The sequence below is a fragment of the Macaca fascicularis genome, chromosome 14, assembly GCF_037993035.2.
Source record: "Macaca fascicularis isolate 582-1 chromosome 14, T2T-MFA8v1.1".
NCBI classification, from domain to species: domain Eukaryota; kingdom Metazoa; phylum Chordata; class Mammalia; order Primates; family Cercopithecidae; genus Macaca; species Macaca fascicularis.
This window is the reverse complement of record NC_088388.1, coordinates 126,609,274-126,630,129: the sequence shown is the minus strand read 5'-3', so window position 1 is coordinate 126,630,129 and position 20,856 is coordinate 126,609,274. Positions and strand designations below refer to the sequence as shown.

The following is a 20,856-nucleotide window of genomic DNA, read 5'->3' as shown; positions in this document are numbered from 1 at the left end:
ACTATGCCTATAAGTAGATATCCCTCTTTTTAAAAATTTATTGACTATATGAATCTTACATTTTTGTACACATATTTTGAAAATTCTCAGCTGTTATCTCCTCAAATGATGACTTTCATTCTTTCTTTGCCCCATTCTAGGACATAGTTTAAATTTGCTGATATCCTCTACATGTTCTTACTTCTTTCTCATTTTCTATGTATTTTATTTTTCTGTATTCATTGTAATCATTTATCTGGATCTATATTGTAGTTTACTAACTCTTTTTAACTGTTTCTTTTATTTAATCCTTCTATTTTTTCCTAAGTTAATATATTTGTTATATAAACAGAATAAATATAAATCAATACAGATATAATTCTAATGTAAACTTAATAATTCTATTGGTTGTTTTTTTCAAATCTAAGGATTTTTAAAATTATACTTTAAGTTCTAGGATACATGTGCACAACGTGCAGGTTTGGTGCATAGGTACACATGTGCCATGTTGGTTTGCTGCACCCATCAACTCATCATTTACATTAGGTATTTCTCCTAATGCTATCCCTCACCCAGCCCCCCACCTGCTGACAGTTTCTTCATAGCATTGATGGTCTTTACAATTTGGCATGTTTTTGCAGTGGCTGTTACCAGTTGTTCCTTTCCATGTTTAGTGTTTCCTTCAGGAGTTCTTGTAAGGCAGACCTGGTGGTAACAAAATCTCTCCACATTTGCTTGTCTGTAAAGGATTTTATTTCTCCTTCACTTATGAAGCTTAGTTTGGCTGGATATGAAATTGTGGTTGAAAATTTTTTTCTTTAAAAATGTTGAATATTGGCCCCCAGTCTCTTCTGGCTTGTAGGGTTTCTGCTGAGAGATTCGCTGTTAGTCTGATGGACTTCCCTTTGTGGGTAACCCAACCTTTCTCTCTAACTGCCCTTAACATTTTTTTCCTTCATTTCAACCTTGGTGAATCTGACAATTACGTGTCTTGGGGTTGCTCTTCTTGAGGAGTATCTTTGTGGTGTTCTCTGTATTTCCTGAATTTGAATGTTGGCCTGCCTTGCTAGGATGGGGAAGTTCTCCTGGATAATATCCTGAAGAGTGTTTTCCAACTTGGTTCCATTCTCTCCTTCACTTTCAGGTACACCAATCAAATGTAGATTTGGTCTTTTCATGTAGTCTCATATTTCTTGGAGGCTTTGTTTGTTTCTTTTACTCTTTTTATCTCTAATCTTGTCTTCTAGTTTATTTCATTAATTTGATCTTTAATCACTGATCTGATAGCCTTTCTTCCACTTGATCAAATCAGCTATTAAAGCTTGTGCATGTGTCACGAAGTTCTCATGCTGTGGTTTTCAGCTCCATCAGGTCATTTAAGGTCTTCTCTACACTGTTTGTTCTAGTTAGCCATTCATCTAACCTTTTTTCCAAGGCTTTTAACTTCCTTGCAATGGGTTAGAACATGCTCCTTTACCTCGGAGAAGTGTGTTATTACCGACCTTCTGAAGCCTACTTCTGTCAACTTATCAAAGTCATTCTCCATCCAGTTTTGTTCTGTTGCTAAGAGGAGTTGCAATCCTTTGGAGGCGAAGAGGTGCTCTAGTTTTTGGAATTTTCAGCTTTTCTTCTCTGGTTTCTCCTCATCTTTGTTGTTTTATCTACCTTTGGTCTTTGATGTTGGTGACCTACAGCTGAGGTGTTGGTGTGGACGTCCTTTTTGTTGATGTTGATACTATTCCTTTCTATTTGTTAGTTTTCCTTCTAACAGTCAGGCCCATCAACTACAGGTCTGTTGGAGTTTGCTGGAAGTCCACTGCAGACCCTGTTTGTCTGGGTATCACCAGCAGAAGCTGTAGTATAGCAAATATTGCAGAACAGCAAATTTTTTTTCTAAGTTAATATATTTGTTATATAAGCAGAATAAATATAAATTAATACAGATAAAATTTTAATGTAAACCTAAAAATTCTATTGGGTTTTTTTCAAACCTAAGGATTTTTAAAATTTGATTATCATTTCATTTTGTATTGAATTTATTTAGACATGTTATGCCTTTTAGATTCTATATCTGATAATTCAAAATCTTAAGTTCCTGAGAGTCTAACTTGACTATTTTATTTGAATTGGCTATTTTTTTCATCCAACTATTCATGTTGTTTTGTTTCCTTGTATACATAATAATTGATGAGTAGTAACTCAAAATTTGGCATCCTGAGAGCTCAAATTTTGAACAGTTTACTCTAGAGACAGTTATCTGCATCAAGCAAGGGCTGAGGAATGCTATCTACTTGGACCTACTTTGGTTTATATATTATTGTATACAGAACTAATACAAAAATATTATGACCCCCCGTTCCCCTCTCTTAGAGAGACAAGAAGAACTATTCTTTTCCTTTTGGTGTGAATATTGATGTTTACTCATAAGTCATTTTTTGACTTTGAATTTGCTTATTAGTTTCAATATTTATTGTGGTGGTAGTGATGGTGGTAGTTGGTTGGTTATTGTTTTGTTGCCTTTGGATATTTCCCTTATAGGTTTGAGAGACCAACATTTTATTTGAAAAGTTTGTTTATGATAATTTATCTAGGTTCTAGTGTTATTTTTATAGAAAGATTCCTTTGAGTTTCTAATCTGTATACATTAATTTAAATATCTATATTAACATACACTTGTTCAAGATGCTCAGCTTTCACAATCTTATTATTTTATAACTTGATTAAATATTATTTGATAAATTTTTTTTTCTATAATTTGTATCTGTACTTCTAAACTTATCTTTGTTGAGACAAAACTGTTAAGCAATATATAACATAAAACCAAATTGCATAAAACCAGAAATTTCTACTCATTATAGCCTGTATAATTACCTTGTGAAATAGATTGGCTAAAAAGACCTATTTACATTTAGTAATGAGTAGACACTATCCATCTTTTTATGCTTAAATATTTTTGTACAATATCTGTTACTAATACTTGAGCTTGAATAAGCTAATGAAAATCAGCAGAGTGTTCTATAATTAGACAGTATTATATATTCCAGTAAGGCAGATCAGGGTCAAAATATTTTCTGGTGTTGACTAGGTGTATTATCTTGGGCTTTAGTTATTTTCATTTGTAAAATGGAAATAACAATGAGACTTATCTTGCATAATTAATGTCAGGATCAAATGATAGAATACGTGTAATAATGCAAAATGTCTATCAAAATACTTGACATATAGTATTCGTTGTGTGGTTGTATCTCTGATTATCAACAGTCCAGGAATGGGAAACAGTATAAGCAAGTTTTGAAGGAAATGGGGTTTGGAAAGTTAAGTCTAGAAGCCTTCAGGGAGAAATGGTCGCCTGCTGGAGAGTCAGACCACACTGATGAGGGCACCAGCTGCCAAAGCGAGGGGCTGAGGACGTGGGTGGCACAGAGAGGGTAACTTCACCAATTCCACAATTTCTCCATGTCTAATCTAGAAAAAAATGAATCCCTTAAGGCCTAGAGTTCCTTGAGAAGTGTCTTCATGCAGAAACAGAACTTAGATAACCTTCTTCAAGTGTGAGGTTAGATAATATGATTGGGTTAGGTTCACATCTCAACATTACCTGGTTGATACTGCCTCATACTCATTTCTGCCACTCCAGTTTCCTGAAACATGACCCTAAGAAGGAGTCACCACAAACTGTCATTTCAAGACAGAATGGTAGGTGGCCATATATGGGAAAATATGTTTTCAGAAGGGGGAAACAGTAACAAAAAGAAACCATGCAGAAAGACTCAGAACTACCTTGGAGTATGTGAATGTGATTATGTGTGTGTGTGCTGACAAACTTTCTTTGCTTGGCCAATCTTTAATGATGCTCCTGAACCTTGTTCTAGGCCCATCTGTACACTTCCTTATAAAACCCAGTTTTAGCAAAGAACTTTGCTGAGTCAGTTTAGCAAGAATCCTCTACCTTTAATATTTACCACTCTTGATACCTGATTAGCGGGTTCTCATCCTCCCCCATCCCCCAGGTGATGTCTGATCACTCTGGCCTGCCTTCAGCAAGAATTCTGTTAGGTTGGTTTAGCCAGAATCTCCCCTACCCCTGATGTTTCCTGTTAGTTTTTTTGTTATCTAATGACCCTCACCCTGTTCCTTGGCTATACATTCCCAAGCCTAATCTTTCTACCCCATGGCAAAATCGCATTGCCAGGGTCTCTGTGCCTATTATGTTGGTCCTGAATAAAGTCTTCCTTCCTGTGCTCTAACAAGTATAATTGAAAAGCTTTAATAGTGTGTGTGTGTGTATGTGAGGAAAGGAATCAGAGATGCTTCTACATATGACCAAATTACCAAGAAAGGCATGCAAATGATCATCACCATAAACAAAAGAAAATGACCGAGGTGAATCTCAAATCAATTTAGAGGTTTATTTTGCCCAGGTTGAGGACATGCCTGGGGGAGAAAAACACAAATCACAGGGAGCATCTGTGATCCACGTCTTTTGAAAACAGCATTTTGAGGACTTCACTATTTAAAGGGTAAAGAGTAGGCAGAAGGGGAAGGAGGGAAGGGAAAAAAAAGGGAGTGTAGGTAGTGATATAAGTAGTCACATCCTTGTGAGACTTTGATTAGCACTCACTGAATCCACATTACATGTAAAAGGAGCAGGTAGAGGAACAGTCAATTATGGACTAATGCATGCTCCATAAATCTACATTTTATATAAGATAAAGTCAACAGAGTACAGGAAGAAGTCAAACATGTATTTATCTTGGGGTGGGCAGAGGAATAATTTCTAGTCTTGTCTATGTCCAGTGCCTGTGAAGATAAGCTGTTAATTTACATTGTCAGAGTGAAGGAGGAGAGATATGCATGTGTCCTTCTATCTTGTTTAGGAACAAAAGGAAAGGCAATTTTTTTGTGTGACTCAGTGTCCAAGCTGAACTTTTGGCTTTGGCATAGTTAGTTTGGGGTCCTGAGATTTTATGTGCTTTCATTTTTCAAAGTCAGAATAGTGGCTATTTCTAGGGGAAAGGGAGGAGAAAGGATGATAGGGCAGGAGAATGGAGTTATTTTAGTTGCATTATTTTTATCTTTGTTGAGTTATAAGGTTATTCACTTATAAGACTTGGTAGAACAGTATGTAAATGTTTTAGTGACATTTCTGTACTGCCTAATATTTCTCAGTTTTAGAAGTGTAAAACAATAAATAAAATGCTACAGTTTAAAAATATGTAACAGCTGCCTTTATTTTGTAAAACCGTATTACATAGATAGCAGTTCCTAGCTGTTCTCATTGTGATTACACTCCTTAGGATGATCTGTGAGGTTTCTGATCCCCAGTGGGTTTATCCTTGTTAACTTTTATACTTTGAGGTTGGTTCCTCCTGCTTTCAGATGCTGGCAGCAACGCCCGACTTTAACCCATTAGGTTATTAAGAGGATGGTATTTACAATCTTTCTTATACCCATCAACAAACTAATCAATGCAAGCTAATTATTCATTAGTGTAAATACAAACACTGTATTGATAATCACTTCTGCTGGAACTACCTCTGTCAGCTTGCGCCAAAGTACTGCAGTGGGAAAGCTCGGTTGTCTTAAGTCTGCTTCAAAGGGAGCTTGACCTAACTAATGAATCTAGAAATGATCTATCGTTGAAATAGGGAATCACTACATTCACTAAGTACAGTTTGCTTATCCCTCACACACACGAAGACTGTCCTCTCTGTTCCCATTTTGCTCTAGTTTCTGGAGTCTGTTTATCTTTGCTGTTTACCTCAAGGATCAAAGCCTAGTGCTGGGGTTTTGATAAACTGACCCTCTTATGGAGTGCTTTCTGTGCATATGGAGTGGTCTCTGACACCTTCTTTTTTTTTTTTCCCCCCGTTTCAGGACTTAGTCCCTTCTCTCTGTCACTCTCTCCATTTATGCATAAGATACCATCCATTCTTCCCTCCTGAAAAAAATTTTCATCCCAAGTTAAAAGTATACTTTTTCCTTTCCCTTGGATAATTCCACCAGCACACAGGTATGCTGTAATAGTTTCCATCTTAAAAACAAAAAGATCCCCTCTTAATCCCTGTACAGCTTCACAACCTCTCACTTCCACCTCATTTCTCTTCCCACTTCATACCAAACAAACTTCGAATGATTTGTCCATAGTCATTGTCATTACCTTGAAATGCTTTCCCTTCCAACCCATCTGAATCAAGATTTCTTCCAACCACTGCATTGAAACCATTTTTGTCAAAGTCATGAAAGACATTCATCTCACTAAATCCAGTCAACCATTCTCTCTTCATCTTACTCAGTTTTCATACAGCATTTGACATGAGACTGCCCCATCCTTCAAGCACCCTCTTCATTTGACTTCAGAACCACCCACTCCCCGGTTTTTTCTCTTACCTGGTTGCTTATTTCTTCCAGTTCTTCTTTGCTGAATCAATCCCCTTCTCTCTCCGATTTCTAAATGCTGGCGTCCCCTGAGATCAGTCCTTACCCCGCTGCTCTTTAGCTGCATTTTTGCTTTTACCCAGCAACCTGATTTTAAATACTATCTATGTGGTGATGTCTCCCAGAAATACAGTTTTATCCCTAAACTCTTATAAATTCAAATTTAAAATTTACTTGCCTACTTGACATTTTTACTTGACTGTCAAATAAGTACATTAAACTCATGTAACAAAAACAAAACTTTCATTTTTCTCTTTCTAAACTTGCTTCTTTCTCTATTGTTTCTAAACGAATAAATACTATCATCATTCACCCAATGATTCAGGCCAAAACCTTTCATTCTCTAAATCCAATCCATCAGAAAGTTCTGTCAGCTCTCTCTTCAGAACGTATTCCAAATCCAGGACCTTCTTTGCAACTGCACAGCCCAGCCTGCTGCAGTCTCTCACCTGGTCTCTGGCCAGGCTACACCTATCTCACTCAGTCCTCTCTGGTCTACCTGACACTGCTTTTGACTTCCCACAGACCCTTTTTCACACAGCAGATATAATGATCCTTTATAAATAAACATGATATCAAGTTTCCTGCATAACATTCTCCAAATGACTTTTCTTTGCATCTTAAATACAAACTCCTGACTGAGGGCCTAGAAGAGACTATGTGACCTGTCCCTCACCTATATGCCCAATCACTCTCTCAGTTTATTATATTCCAGCTGTATTAGCTCATTTGCTTCTTCTTGCATGCCCCAAACCTACTCCCATTCCACAGGCTTTACACTTGCTGTCCCTTGCCTGGTATACTCAACCCAAATTGCTCGGTGACTAGATTTTTTATCTTTCAGAATTATCTCCAGATTCTTTCTCCCATCTTATTTAACTCTAGTTCCTCATGCTATGGTTTTCTGTATTACCTTGCTTTGTACTGTAATTCATCTCTATCACCATCTCAAATTATATAAAATCAAACTATTTTTAATGGACTGTCATCTTCTTTAGAATACAAGCTTCAAGAGCATTATACAACATGTAGAAGTAAAATGATTTCTTCTCACAGGACTCCTGATAACTTTAAAGTGGTCATTTAAATCTTTAAGATGTGAGGCCCAAAACCCTCTTGCTCTGGGGAGAACCGTTTCATTCACCTTAGTACTCTTCAGATACAAATTGGCCACGATATTAACCTCTGACTATCATCTTTGAATAGGACAATGGAGTGAGATGAGCTGGGTCTAAACTCTCTCCAGGAAAAATATTTTTCAACCCAATGAAAGAGTTATATTTTTATTTATTTTGATGTGCAGTGAAATATCTGTCTCCCTTACCTTACTTCTTGAAAAAGAATGAAGCACTGTTGCTTTGAAAAGTTGACAGACGATTCTAATCAGTCATCCTCAGGTTTAGATTTGAAGGTAAATTGGTCAAGAGTAAAGGTCAGAGAATGTTTCCTGAAGCTACTATAAGTCAAACTCTAATCCTAACCACGGATAAATAAATGGTTTAAACCAAATAGCTGAGAGGTTAAATTGTACCCTGAAAAATATGCTTTGAGCTTCCAGGAGACTCAAAAAATATGAACCTTTTTCCAAGTTACTAAATCAAACACTTGGCCCACTGATTTTTAAAAAAGTAAAACCAACATAAACTAAACTATGTTACCCTTGTAATGGGACTGTGATAGGAAAAATTATAAGTGTCTTCAAGAAAACTCTAGAACTTTGGATGCTACAGATAGTGTTGATAAGCAAATAATACTTATTTCACAAGGCAAAAACCTTTCAAATTACATTCTATTAAAATTCATAATTTTAATTGTTCTACTAAACTTTGCAGTGTTGGCTCTGGCTTAAATATTAAGAATTAGAAAAGGAAGTAACAGGAGAAGAAGCTAAAAGCCAAAGACATCCCGTTCTCATAATATGTTGCTGGAAATGGCATTGCTTTTAGTTTTACCTTGGGTTATATGGGGAAGTCCTTGTTATTACTTATCTCCACTTCATTTCAAATAGGGCAGTTTTCAAATGGACTCTAGGTGTAGGTTTTCTGAAGTGATCCTTTGGTAACACTTTTATTTCTGGAGACACTCTGCAAAAGATACGAAAGAATTTTGAAAATCATTTCCTGCAAAAACTTTGAAAACAAAATCTACTTTTTTTCTTTTTGCCCTATAGCATATATCCAACAACTAAAATACATTTCTTTAAACCAAATAATGATTAGGAAATACATGACAAATTGGTAGATAGGGCATATTGTCCACTATTATCCCCAGACATTATTATGTTCCTGTCATGTAAGGCACTTAATAATGTTTTGTTGAGTAAAACATGAATACTTACACATATGCTCCCCAAGAATAAGTGACATAATTCGTAAAAAAGGCAGGGATAAGTCGGTAGTTAAGTGATTTTTATTTCCAGTTCTGTCATACATTTACATTAAAGCCTTGATCAAAGTACACATTTTTAAAATGTTAAATTACTCCTTTAGAAAACTGTATACATTCATATAATTATTAATTTAATAAATTGTCTAGCATACCTTACATGACATATACAAAGGATATAAAGATGGAACATGCCTTTCTTCCCTCAAGGAGCTCACATCTAGAAAGAAAAAGAAAGAAACAATCAAGTATAGAATGGTAAGAGAGTATGATGGCTGCTGGAAGAGGTCTAAAAGTACCCTAGTCGAATGTCAGAGCCATTCTGGAAAATCACGGTGGAGTTCCTAGACAAAATGATGTCCAGGTAAAGTGTGAAAGACAAATAGGTGCTATGAGGCAGAGAATGTATGAGAAAGGGAAGGGTCTTCCCAACAGAGAAAGGAGTGAGGCACAAAAAACACAAATGAGAGAAATTACAGCATAGGGAAGTGAGAATAGCTCTACAGTGAATGAAATACTGGAAATAGAAAAATGGAAAGATAAAGAATAAGAAGAGAAATGGCAAACTCAAAAGTCATCGGTGCTCAGACAGAAAACTTAAAAATAGGAAGGACATGGTATGAAAAAATGGGGAGTAAAGAGAAGGGCAATTGAAGATTGCATGCCAAGCTAAAGACATTTGTGGTCAAATGATTAGACAAGATACTGGAAAAATATAAACAAAGTACTCTGCAGGCTGGAGTTTAAAGTCATGGATCAGCAACATGAGATTCCATGTAGCAGAAATGCTTAATGATTTGATTTTAAAAGGCCGTTAAGTGCTCTCCTAAATAATTTTAATTTAACTTCTAGATATTGGAAAAATTCTGAAGAATTTTAAGTAGGGCAGCAACATAATATTTCTAATAAAACAAACACACTGTAGGATATAGAGAAGATGGAAACTTGAGCACATACATCTGAAGGTCCAGTTCCATCATTCTCATGAAAGTAACCAAAAAAGATATAAAAAGGGAAATTCTGGACTCTCTTCTGAAAACTAGAAAAAGATAGCACCTTAATGTTAGAAATTTTAAAAAATGTGTAACTTACACTGTAGTGGAAGAGGTAGCCTGATCATTGGCTGTCCACTTAAGTAGGAATATTTGCCTTGGACATACACATGACAGATCACATCAGTATGTTAATATCAATGTTAATTCAGAGCAGCAAGAAGTGGAGTAAGGAATAGACTAATGCTACATTTGAACCTCAAAGCCACTTCTGGAAAAGGCACAGTTTCATAGGCCAGTCCAGCCAGATTTCACACAGCAGTACTTATACCCCACTTCACATACATGACAGTGGGAGATAAAAAATGAGACATTTCCAGGGCTGGCTACTAACAGGAGGTCAGACCTCAACTGGCTTCAGAATACTACTGTAACTAGAAAACAGTTATTTGTCATCTAATCCCACCGTCCCTACTTCAAGTCTCTATTTTTCTTGCATATCTGCCCATGACCTTTGTTCTTAAATTGTTAAGTATCATCTAAGCATGTATCATCTGAACATGACACTGCCTACTAGAGATGTTCACCTCAATTTTAACTATAAATCCTATTTAAATATAGTCAATCCTTTATAAGAATTAGGAGAGAAAAAAATTCTATTTTATGAAAACACAATGCAATTAAAAAGAATGATATCTGTCTGTGAAGTCAGAACAACTATTTTCCATGAAACAACTCTTCAATAATAGGAAAAATTTATGTTCCTACCCATTGATATGGCTAGGTTTAGCTTCTCCACCCAAATCTCATCTTGAATTATAATCCGCATAATCTCCATAATCCCCATGTGTCCAGGAGGAGACCAGGTGAAGGTAATTGAATCACGGGGTTGGTTTTCCCCACGCTGTTCTCATGATAGTGAGTTCTCACGAGAACTGGTTTAATAAGGGGCTCTTCTTCCTTCACTAGACACTTCTTCCTGCTGCCTTGTGAAAGAGGTGCCTTGCTTCCCCTTCCCTTTCCACACGATTCTAAGTTTCCTAAGGTCTCCCTAACCATGCTGAACTGTGAGTCAATTAAACTCCTTTGTAAATTACCCAGTCTCAGGAAGTTATTTAAAATGGACTAATAGGCCGGGCGCGGTGGCTCAGGCCTGTAATCCCAGCACTTTGGGAGGCCGAGATGGGCAGATCACGAGGTCAGGAGATCGAGACCATCCTGGCTAACACGGTGAAATCCCGTCTCTACTTAAAAAAATACAAAAAACTAGCCGGGCGAGGTGGCGGGCGCCTGTAGTCCCAGCTACTCGGGAGGCTGAGGCAGGAGAATGGCGTGAACCTGGGAGGTGGAGCTTGCAGTGAGCCGAGATCGCGCCAGTGCACTCCAACCTGGGCGACAGAGTGAGACTCCATCTCAAAAAAAAAAAAAAAAAAAAAAAAAAAAAAAAGGACTAATACAGCCATATTAAAAAATGTTTTTAATTTGTTAATTTAACTGTAGTTATAAAGGAGGAATAATCTAACATCAGGAGAGACAAAAATATATGATTTTCTGTTAACTAAAACTGTAATTGAGGCAATGAGTAGGAGTTTATACTTGGATTAAAACTGAATACATGATATAAGCATAAAGAAAAAATTCTCACAAACCTCAGGAAAAAAAGAAAAATAATGAGAAAATATAAAACGTATATTTGCTTTCAAATATTTTATATAAAATTGGAAATTCAAAAGAGGTGAGTATAGGAGATATAGGATATGAAATAATAAAATAAGTAATTTAAAATGTTTCTAATTTAAATAAAAATTTAAGTTTTCATAATGAAATAGATAACTAAAAGTCAAATTTAAAGAAACAGAAATTTGTTAGTGCATTTATGTTAATTTTTAACAGGAATAACATCTTTTAAGAATCCAGGTAGAAAAAATATATGTTCATAAAGGTAAAAATTTCAGCTGACATCACATTTTCAACATTTTCTTTCAGAAAATGGTGATGTAATTATACTCATAACTCTTTGGGTATAAAGAGAAAACACAAAAATGCTAGGTGAATTGAATGCCCATGTGTAACTGAGAACATGGAAAAAAAGAACTCTATATTCTTTTCTACCAACTCTATGTTTCTTTGATTCACCCTGTAAACTTGGCATATATATCTCCTTAAATCCTACTTGATCTCCAGATAAAGACAGCAACAACATCATAATTCCACATTACATGATACAACTATTGCCATACAACCAAATGTTCAGTGATCCCTTCCTCCTAAAGGGAAGACAAGTTCGTTTGTAATAATTTTTATAAAGTACTCTACTCAATGCCCTTTCAAAGTAAAAATTCCTCAGAGAACTGTTTCCATTGACTAAGAGAAGAAAACAAATAACTCAACAATGGAGAGATGATGCTACTAGAATACTCATGGTAAAAATGGTATAGGCAAATAATAAATAATTGTTGTTAATATGGTCACAAATGGAATTTGTGTCTAAAATTATTTTTGAAATAAAATTATTAAATATTCTTAGGAAAAAATAATATGCAAGATGTAAAATCAGAGATTAAAGTAACTAAAATTGAAAAAGATATTCAGGAAAATTGAATGTATACTGAGTTCAAAGACCCAAGAACCATGAACATCAAAGTCCAAGGGCAGGAGAAAATGGATGTCTCAGCTCAAGAAGAGAAAGAAACTTCCCCCCTTTTGTTCTATTCAGTCCCTCTGAATATGGGTGCCCACCCTTACTGGTGAAGGCAGATGATCTTAACATAGTTTACTCATTCAAGTGCTAATCTCTTCCAGAAACACCCTCACATACATATCCAGAATAAAATTTTGCTAGTTATCTGGGGATCCCTTAGCCCAGTCAAGTTGACATTATTAATAATTACAGATCTACCTCTTATCAATTTGGCTTACATATCTCCTTAAATCATGCCTAATCTCCAGATAAAGATAACAATAACATTGTAATTTCACCTAACATGATACAACAATTTTCATACTACCAAATGCACACTAATGTCTTCCTCAGAAAAGAGATGAAGTCCTTGAGTGACATTTTTCTCCTCATGTTCCATAACTTAAATACTATGATGTAAAATGAACAATACTTAAATCCTTATACAAGAGTCAATATAGCTTATGTTACCTGATATGGAAAAACAAAAGAGGATAAATAACAAAGATAGTGTTTAACATATGTATATATACATACATACAGGCATATTCATAACACAATTAGGAGATAATTCTCATGACAATTATAGTCCGCATTTCTGGAACTGGCCACATGGTTGTAGCTAGTATTTATAACTACCTTCTACTGCTATCCTGTACAACCCTTGCCTTCAGCAAGTCCCTCAGCTGGTCCTGGTTCCTTACCTGGTAGAAAGACTCAAATCTTCATTCCTTGAAGATTCTGCCCCATGAGTTGTTCCACCTGAACTGAGTTATCGTAGTTTTCCACTGGCCTTAATCGCAAAGTGTGGGAACACTAAGAGTGCCCTAAGGGAACTTCTGTATTCCAGATATGCTCTCCCTCACCCCCATGATGGAGCAATTTCCCCCTTGTTAGTCAGATCAATTACTATAGCCCACACCATGACTTCCTTATTTGCCTGTTGAATCAGGAGCATGGAGAGCACAAGGTGGCTGGGTGGCAGTCTTAACTCCCAGGTCAGGGAAATTATTCTCGTGTCTCCCGGTGAAGGATTCCATTCTCTGGAACTAAGACATCTAGGTCAGGAGAGCATAATGTTATGGAAACAGGAAGTAAACATTTTGTTTGTGAGTCACTAGGTGCAGTAGTGAATGATGCCACTCCCACTTCCACTCTTTGATTCCTGGACCCATGAATTCTGGCTACTACATAAATAGTATCATATATTTGATCCCTGATTGAGAGCATATACAGCCTTCTGGAGAACTTCATCCCATTCCCGCAAGGTATTGCCATCTAGCTGGCACTGTAACTGAGTCTGCAAAAGACAATTCCATCATTTTATCAGGCCAGAAGCTTCAGGATAGTGGAAAACAGAGTAAGACCAATGATTTTTGTGTTCCTGGCCCTATTGCTGCACTTCCCTTGCTGTGAAGTGAGTTCCTTCATCAAAAGCAATGTGATCTGCAATACAATGAAAATGGACAAGCCAGTGAGTTAAGTTCACAGATGGTAGTTGTGGTGTGCAGGAAAGGCAAATCCATATTCAGAGTATCTATTCCAGGAAGGACAATATACTGCCCCTTTCATGATGGATGTTTTCTCAGCTAATCAACCTGCTACCAGGTGTTGACTAATCACCCCAGGGAATGGTGTCATATCAGGAGCTCGGTATTGTTCTCTGCCGTTGGGAGATTAGACACTCAGTTCTTTGCAGTCCGGTTAGCCTTGTTGAGTGGAAGTCCACGTTTCTGAGCCCATGTGTAACTTCCATCCTTGCTACCATGGCCTCTTTGTTCATGAGCCCAGAGGGAAATGATAAAGTTGGCTGGAGAAAGAGACTGACATGTATTTATCCACACAATGGGTCATTCCATCCACTTTAATGGTAAAATCCTTCTCTGCCAAGCTCACTCTTTGGTGAGCATTCACATGAAATACAATATATTCATTATATTCTGCTTATTCATAGAGGTGTGCCCACATCTCTCTTCCCCAATTTTTTTGTCACCAATTTTCCCATGTGTCCTTTCTACATTTCTGATCATCCAGAAAAAAAAAACACTCACTACAGACCATGAATTGGCAGATAATCACCTCTCTAGCCATTTCTCTTTCTAAGAAAAGTGTATCATCAGGTGGAATGGTTGAAGTTCTGTCCACTGGGAGGATCTTCATTCACCACTGTTCTTCAGGGATATCCCTGAGAGAGGCTATAGGGGTGCAATTGTCCATTTTTGTGTTATGCCTGCATATTTTGCAGAACCCTCTGTAAGCCAGGCTGAGTCTTCTCCTCCTCTGTCGACTGCTTCTAGGGAACTTTTTAATGACTTCATAGCTGTAGGCTGGCAGAGAGCAGGAAGTATAGCAGGAGTGGGTATCATGGGCATTTGGGCCACTTCTTAATGTCACTTACCTGTGCCTTCAGGACCTGCTTAGCCCCAGTCACATCCATTTGATGAACGAGTGTTGCTATGTACACCCAACTTTATGGCTTTGTGGGTCAGTAGCCACCAATTCATGATGAGCAGCTCAGGTCATATGATAACATGGTGGTTCATGGTCAGTCATTCAGTCTCTATGAAGGCTCAATAGCTGGCCAAGAGCTGACTCTCAGAGGGAGAGTAGTTATCTCTGAATGACAGCATAACCTTGCTCCAAAATCCTCAAGTCTTGCACTATGGTTTCTTTACAGGGGCCTGCCAACGTCTCCAAACGACATCCCTATCTGCCGTTGATACTTTAACACCATAGGATGTGCTGAATTATATAGCCCAAGTGGCAGAATAGCTCTCACAGCAGGCTGGACTTGTTGCAGGACCTTCTCTTGTTCTGGACACCACCTAAAACTAGAAGTTTTGGTATGGTTTGGCTGTGTCCTCACCCACATCTCACTTTGAAGTGTAATAATATCCAAGTGTCAAGGGTGGGGCCAGGTGGAGATAATTGATTCATGGGGGCGGTTTCCCCTGTACTGTTCTTGTGGTAGTGGATAAGTCTCAAGAGATCTGATGGTTTTATAAATGGGAGTTCCCCCGCACAAGCTCTCTTTCCTGCCAAGATGTAAGATCCGCCTTTGCTTCTCTTTCACCTTCCGCCATGATTGTGAGGCCTCCTCAGCCATGTGGAACTGTGAGTTCATTAAACCATTTTTTTTAAAAATAAAATTACCTCCATATTGTTCTAATATACATTTCTACCAACAGTGTATGAGTGTTCCTCTTTCATCTCAGTCTCACCAGCATGTGTTATTTTTCATCTTATTGATAAAACCATTTTAATTTGGGTAAGAGAGTATCTTATTGTGATTTTTGATTACATTTCTCTGATGATTAGTGATCTTGAGTACATTTTCATTTACCTGTCAGTCCTTCACATCTCTTCCTTTGATAAATATCTATTCAGATCTTCTGCATATTTTAAATCAGATCATTTATTATTATTATTGCTGAGTTGTCTGAGTTTCTTATATATTCTGATTATTAATCTCATTAATTGAATAGTTTGCAAGTATTTTCTCTCATTATGTGGGTTGTCTAATCCTTTTGTTGATTACTTTCTTTACTGTGCAGAAGCTTTTCAGTTTGATGGGATCCCATTTGTGCATTTTTGTTTTAGTTGCCTGAGCTCTTGTGGTCTTACTCACGAAATCTTTAAAAGTACCATCTATAGAATCACCTAGCTCTTTTTATCTTAGAACTGGTTAAGGGTACTTAACACAAACATATTCAAACATATTGTTTCTCTGTAAATAGCTTATTCAATGGACTATTAGTCTTCCTTTTACTACTGGAAATAGAGTAATATTTAATTATGCATTAAATATTATATATGTATTTAAATATATGGAACATATTTAAGTCTAATCAGATTAGAGAACAAATTCAGAGAAACCCCAGAACCAACTCAGAAAATGTATCCTTAAACTTTTGTTTCTCTAGAACCATTTTCTATAATTCATTTTGTATTAAATATTATAATATACTTTTAAGATACAGTAAAATATAGTGAGAACCTATATGTTCTCAATGACAGCTAACATATATAATGAAAAAATATAGATATAAAAATTGGTTAAATTATAATTGTACCAGAGCGCACACATTACTTTCATTCCTTGTCACATCAGGTATGTAAAGTACTGATAGAAATGGTTTGAGATAAACTCTTAGATTTAGTCATTTGAATTATGAGTTTTTTGTGTATGAGGAGGTTTATTTAATATCCTTATTTTAACTTTGTGTGGTCTACAGAGGCTCTCAAAATTCAGAGAGAAAAACCAGAACTATGCAATTATAGTGGTAGTTTTATACTGCAACATGTTACATCAACTTTTTCTCTCAAAAGTGCCCACGATGTGTTAGTTGATAGCACTAATAATTAAATATATTATGTCCTTAAAATGCAATATTTTTATTGATTTTACTTCTTTCTTTTTAAGTTTTTTCTCTCTTTTTGTATTAAAGGTTTAGGAATTACATAAATTATGGATACCATGCATTATATTTTATTTGTATGCATAATCTCAGTCTTTTGGTAAGTAATAGCTATCAATAAACAAAAAACAATCATATTATAGAATAATGAATTAGGTGAAAACATGTTTTAAAATAGTGTTTTACTTCTCTATGGATTGTATTATGTCTATTTACTAATATTTGATAATAATTTAACAAAAAATGGAATCAATGTAGAAATAAGGAGCATAGTTTTTTTTTTCATTAAAATTAGTACTATTGACCTAAGATACGTAAGCCACTATAGGGTTCTCATAAATTTAATATACTTGAAAGACAGATATGAACATATCATACCTAAAATAAATATTCACATTTTCTCAAGACTTCATAGAACATTTACAAAATGTGGATAGTCAATTTAAAAATATATATATTTCCCAAAGTAAGTAATATTGTTACCTTCTCTGTCCACAATAAACTCAAGCCAAAAGGAAACAATGAACAACAAAATCCAAGACCAAACTGAAATCCTGCTCTCCTAGTAACTGTTAGATTATAAAGAAAACAGCACTAGAAATGCAGGCTAATGAGAAAACAGTAAAAATTATAGAAGGTGCATAAGAAAACATATATAATGCAGATGCAGAACTATAAAAAGAAAATTTTATATTTCAAAATACAATACGAGGGAGGAATTATGCTGATGCAAGATTTTTGTGAAGTAATATAACATGTGAAGATATATATTGATAATGTAAAGATGCATAATGACTCTATTGAGAAATCACTAAAAATAACATCAGGAACAGAAAGAAAAATTCAGTAGAAGAAATAAATACCCAAAAAGCCACAATAAACGAAAGAATCACAAAAGGAATAAGAGAGAAACAAGAAACTGATGATACTAACAAAAGTCACATCAATAGTTAAATTAAAAGAAATTTTTTAAATAAAATTACTTCCATATTGTTCTAATTTGCATTCCAATGAAAGAACACAATGTATCCAACTGGATACAAAAGCAGGATCTAGCTTGTTAACTGTTTATAACATCCACACTTTAAATATAATAGTCTGTAGTCAGACTAAAAATATAAGGGTGGAAACAGATATACTATATATACTAAACGAAAAAAAAAAGTAGTTATAGCTATATTCACATTAGGAAGTGTAAATTTTAAGACAAAGAACATTACCAAAATTTAAAACAGAACATGTCATTAAGAACTATAACATTCCTAAGTATATATAAAATAAAATAATGATTTAAATATATAAACAAATGAAAAGAATTAAAAGGACACATCAAATATATACAATCATGTATGAAGATTTTAACAACTACTTGTTATAAAGGTAGAAAAATATCAGGAATTATACAGAAGAGTTGAAAAAATATTATCAATCAATTCAAATTGAAATGGGTAAAACATTACAGAAAACTGCAAAATACACATTATTTGAAAGTTTTCATGCAGTGTTCACCATGATAGGCCATGTACTAGGTCATAAGATACATATCAATACATTTCAAAGGACTTAAATGATTGATTATGTTCTCTGACTGTGATAGTATTAAAGAGAAAACCAATAACAAGATTTAAAAAAATAATTAAATCCTTAAAAATCAAGCAGCATATTATTAAAATAATTCATCAGTCCAAAATAAATCTTTCTTTTGAATCGAATGATAACAAAAACACAAAGTGTCAAAATTTTTGAGATGCAGGTAAAACATTGTAAACAAAAAATTATAGGCTTAAGTGCTTATATTTGGTTCAAAAATAAATATTTAAAATCCCTTTTCAGAGCCTTCATGTTAAGAAGATTAGACAAAATGAAAAAAAAAAGAAGGGGAAGGAGGTGCAGGACAAGGAGAAGGAAAAAGATGAGGAGGAAGAGAAGAAACAGCAAATAAAGCCAAAAGAAATAGTTGCGATAAAAAAATAATAAAAGGGTGAAAAAATTCAACAAAACAGAAAATAATGAAGAAAGTCAACAGTCAAAAGTTGGTTCATCAACAAAACTGATAAATCCCTCAAACTGAAAAAGAGAAAAGATGGACCACAAATATTAGTAATTGAGAGGGATATCTCCCTAAATCCTACTGACTTGAAGGCAGAAAGAATAGCCCTTGCCAGACATGGAACCTATCACTTTGATCTTGGACTTTCCAGCCTCCAGATCTACGAGAAAATAAATTCCTAGTTGTATTAATGGTTTAGTCTTAGGTACTCTGTTTTATTATCACAAAACATAGAAAGAACTTGGTTCCAGGAGTGGGGTGTTGCTATAGCAAATACCTAAAAATATAAACACCGCTTTGGAAATAGTTAATGGGTAGAAGGTGGAACTGTTTTGAAATTCATGCAGAAAAAAAGCTTGTATTACCATGAACAGAGCATTAAGAACAATTCTAGCAAGGGCTCAGAAGAAGAGGAGAGCTGTAGGGAAAGCCTCGTCTTCTTAAACATTATTTAAGTGGTCATGAACAGACTATTGATAGAAATATGGAGAGTAAAGGCTATTCTGATGAGATCTTAGGTGGAAATGAGGAACAAGGTATTGGAAACTGGATGAAAAACCATCCTTGTTAAAAAGGGGCAATGAGCTTGGTTGAATTCTATGTGTCCTAGGATCCTGTGAAAGGAAGAACTGAAGAGTGATTAACTAATGTATTTGTCAGAAAATAATATCTAAACAACAAGCATTTAAGATGCTGCATGGCTTCTTTCAACTGCTTATAGTAAAAGGGAAGAAAGAATAAATAATTTAAAGATAAAATTTATAATTAAAAGAGAAGCAGATTGTAAAGATTTGGAAAATTCTCAGCCTGGCCAAGTAAAGAAAAAAAAAAAGTACACTTAGGAAAGAAAACCAAGGATGTAGACATGAGATCATTTTATAAAAAGATTAGTATAAATAGAAGAAAGCCATGTACTATTCATAAAGTAGTAGAAAGAACTTAAAGGCAATTGAAAGATCTTCCAGGCTGCCATGCCCATCGCAGGCCCAGAGTTCCCTCACCTTGGGGTCAGAATAGTTTTGAGGGAGGTTCCTAGGGTGCTTGTGATACCTTAGCTCTCTGTTCTTTGTATTCCAGTGTATTACTTCTTGGCTACCCTAGCTGTGGTGCAGGTGGGCCTAGGTGTGATTTGGGATGCCACTTTGAAGGGCTCATGCCTTAAACTTTGGCATCATCTATGTGGCATGCAGAGCACACAAGCTGTGGAAGTATGGCTGCCTCTACTTACATTTCAAAGAATATTTCAGACAGCCTTCCCGAGGCAGAGAACTATATAGCAGAGGTGGGAGCTCCAAATACAGCCCATGCTAGGACAATGTCCGGAAGAACTGTGAGGTCAGAACTACCCCCAAGGCCTGTTAACTGTAGTGCCACCAATGTGCAACTCCTGCCTGGGAGGACTGTAGACACTTAACTATCTCTAAGAGCTGTGGCATGGGCTGCACTCAGTGAAGCTGTAGGGGAGGGGGACATCCCCACTCCTGTGTGTCCTCTTGGTGGGACATGGAGTTCAAAAAGACTATTCTTCAGCCTTATCATTTAATGTTGCTTGCCCTGTTAGGTTTTAACCTTAGTTGGGACCTGTTACCTCTTCCTTCTTGCCTGTTTATTCCTTTTGCAACAGAAATGTCTATTCTATGCCTGTATCACTATTGTGTTTTAGAAGTACATAACTTGCTTATTTCACAGGCCCACAGCTTAAGAGAAATTTGCCTCTGGATGAATTGTGCCTTGAGTGTCACCCATTTCTGACTTAGACGGAACTCTGGATTTTAGACTTTTGAGATGATGTTGGAACGAGTACAGACTTTTGAGACTGTCTGGATAAAGTGAAGGTACACTGCATGTGAGAAGGACATTAGCGGGGGAGGGCAGGGAAAGAATGCTACAGTATGAATGTGTCCCTTACAATTC

At 35.9% G+C, this 20,856-nt stretch overlaps 1 long non-coding RNA gene across 1 annotated transcript in view; it reads right to left on the bottom strand.

The window, feature by feature from the left end:
- The window catches only part of LOC102127669 (uncharacterized), a 198,832-nt gene that overhangs the window by 60,136 nt on the left and 117,840 nt on the right, over positions 1-20,856 (bottom strand). The window contains exon 4 of the long non-coding RNA XR_006692093.3: positions 8,370-8,501. This is a non-coding gene — a long non-coding RNA (uncharacterized lncRNA). The remainder of the gene's footprint in view (positions 1-8,369; positions 8,502-20,856) is intronic.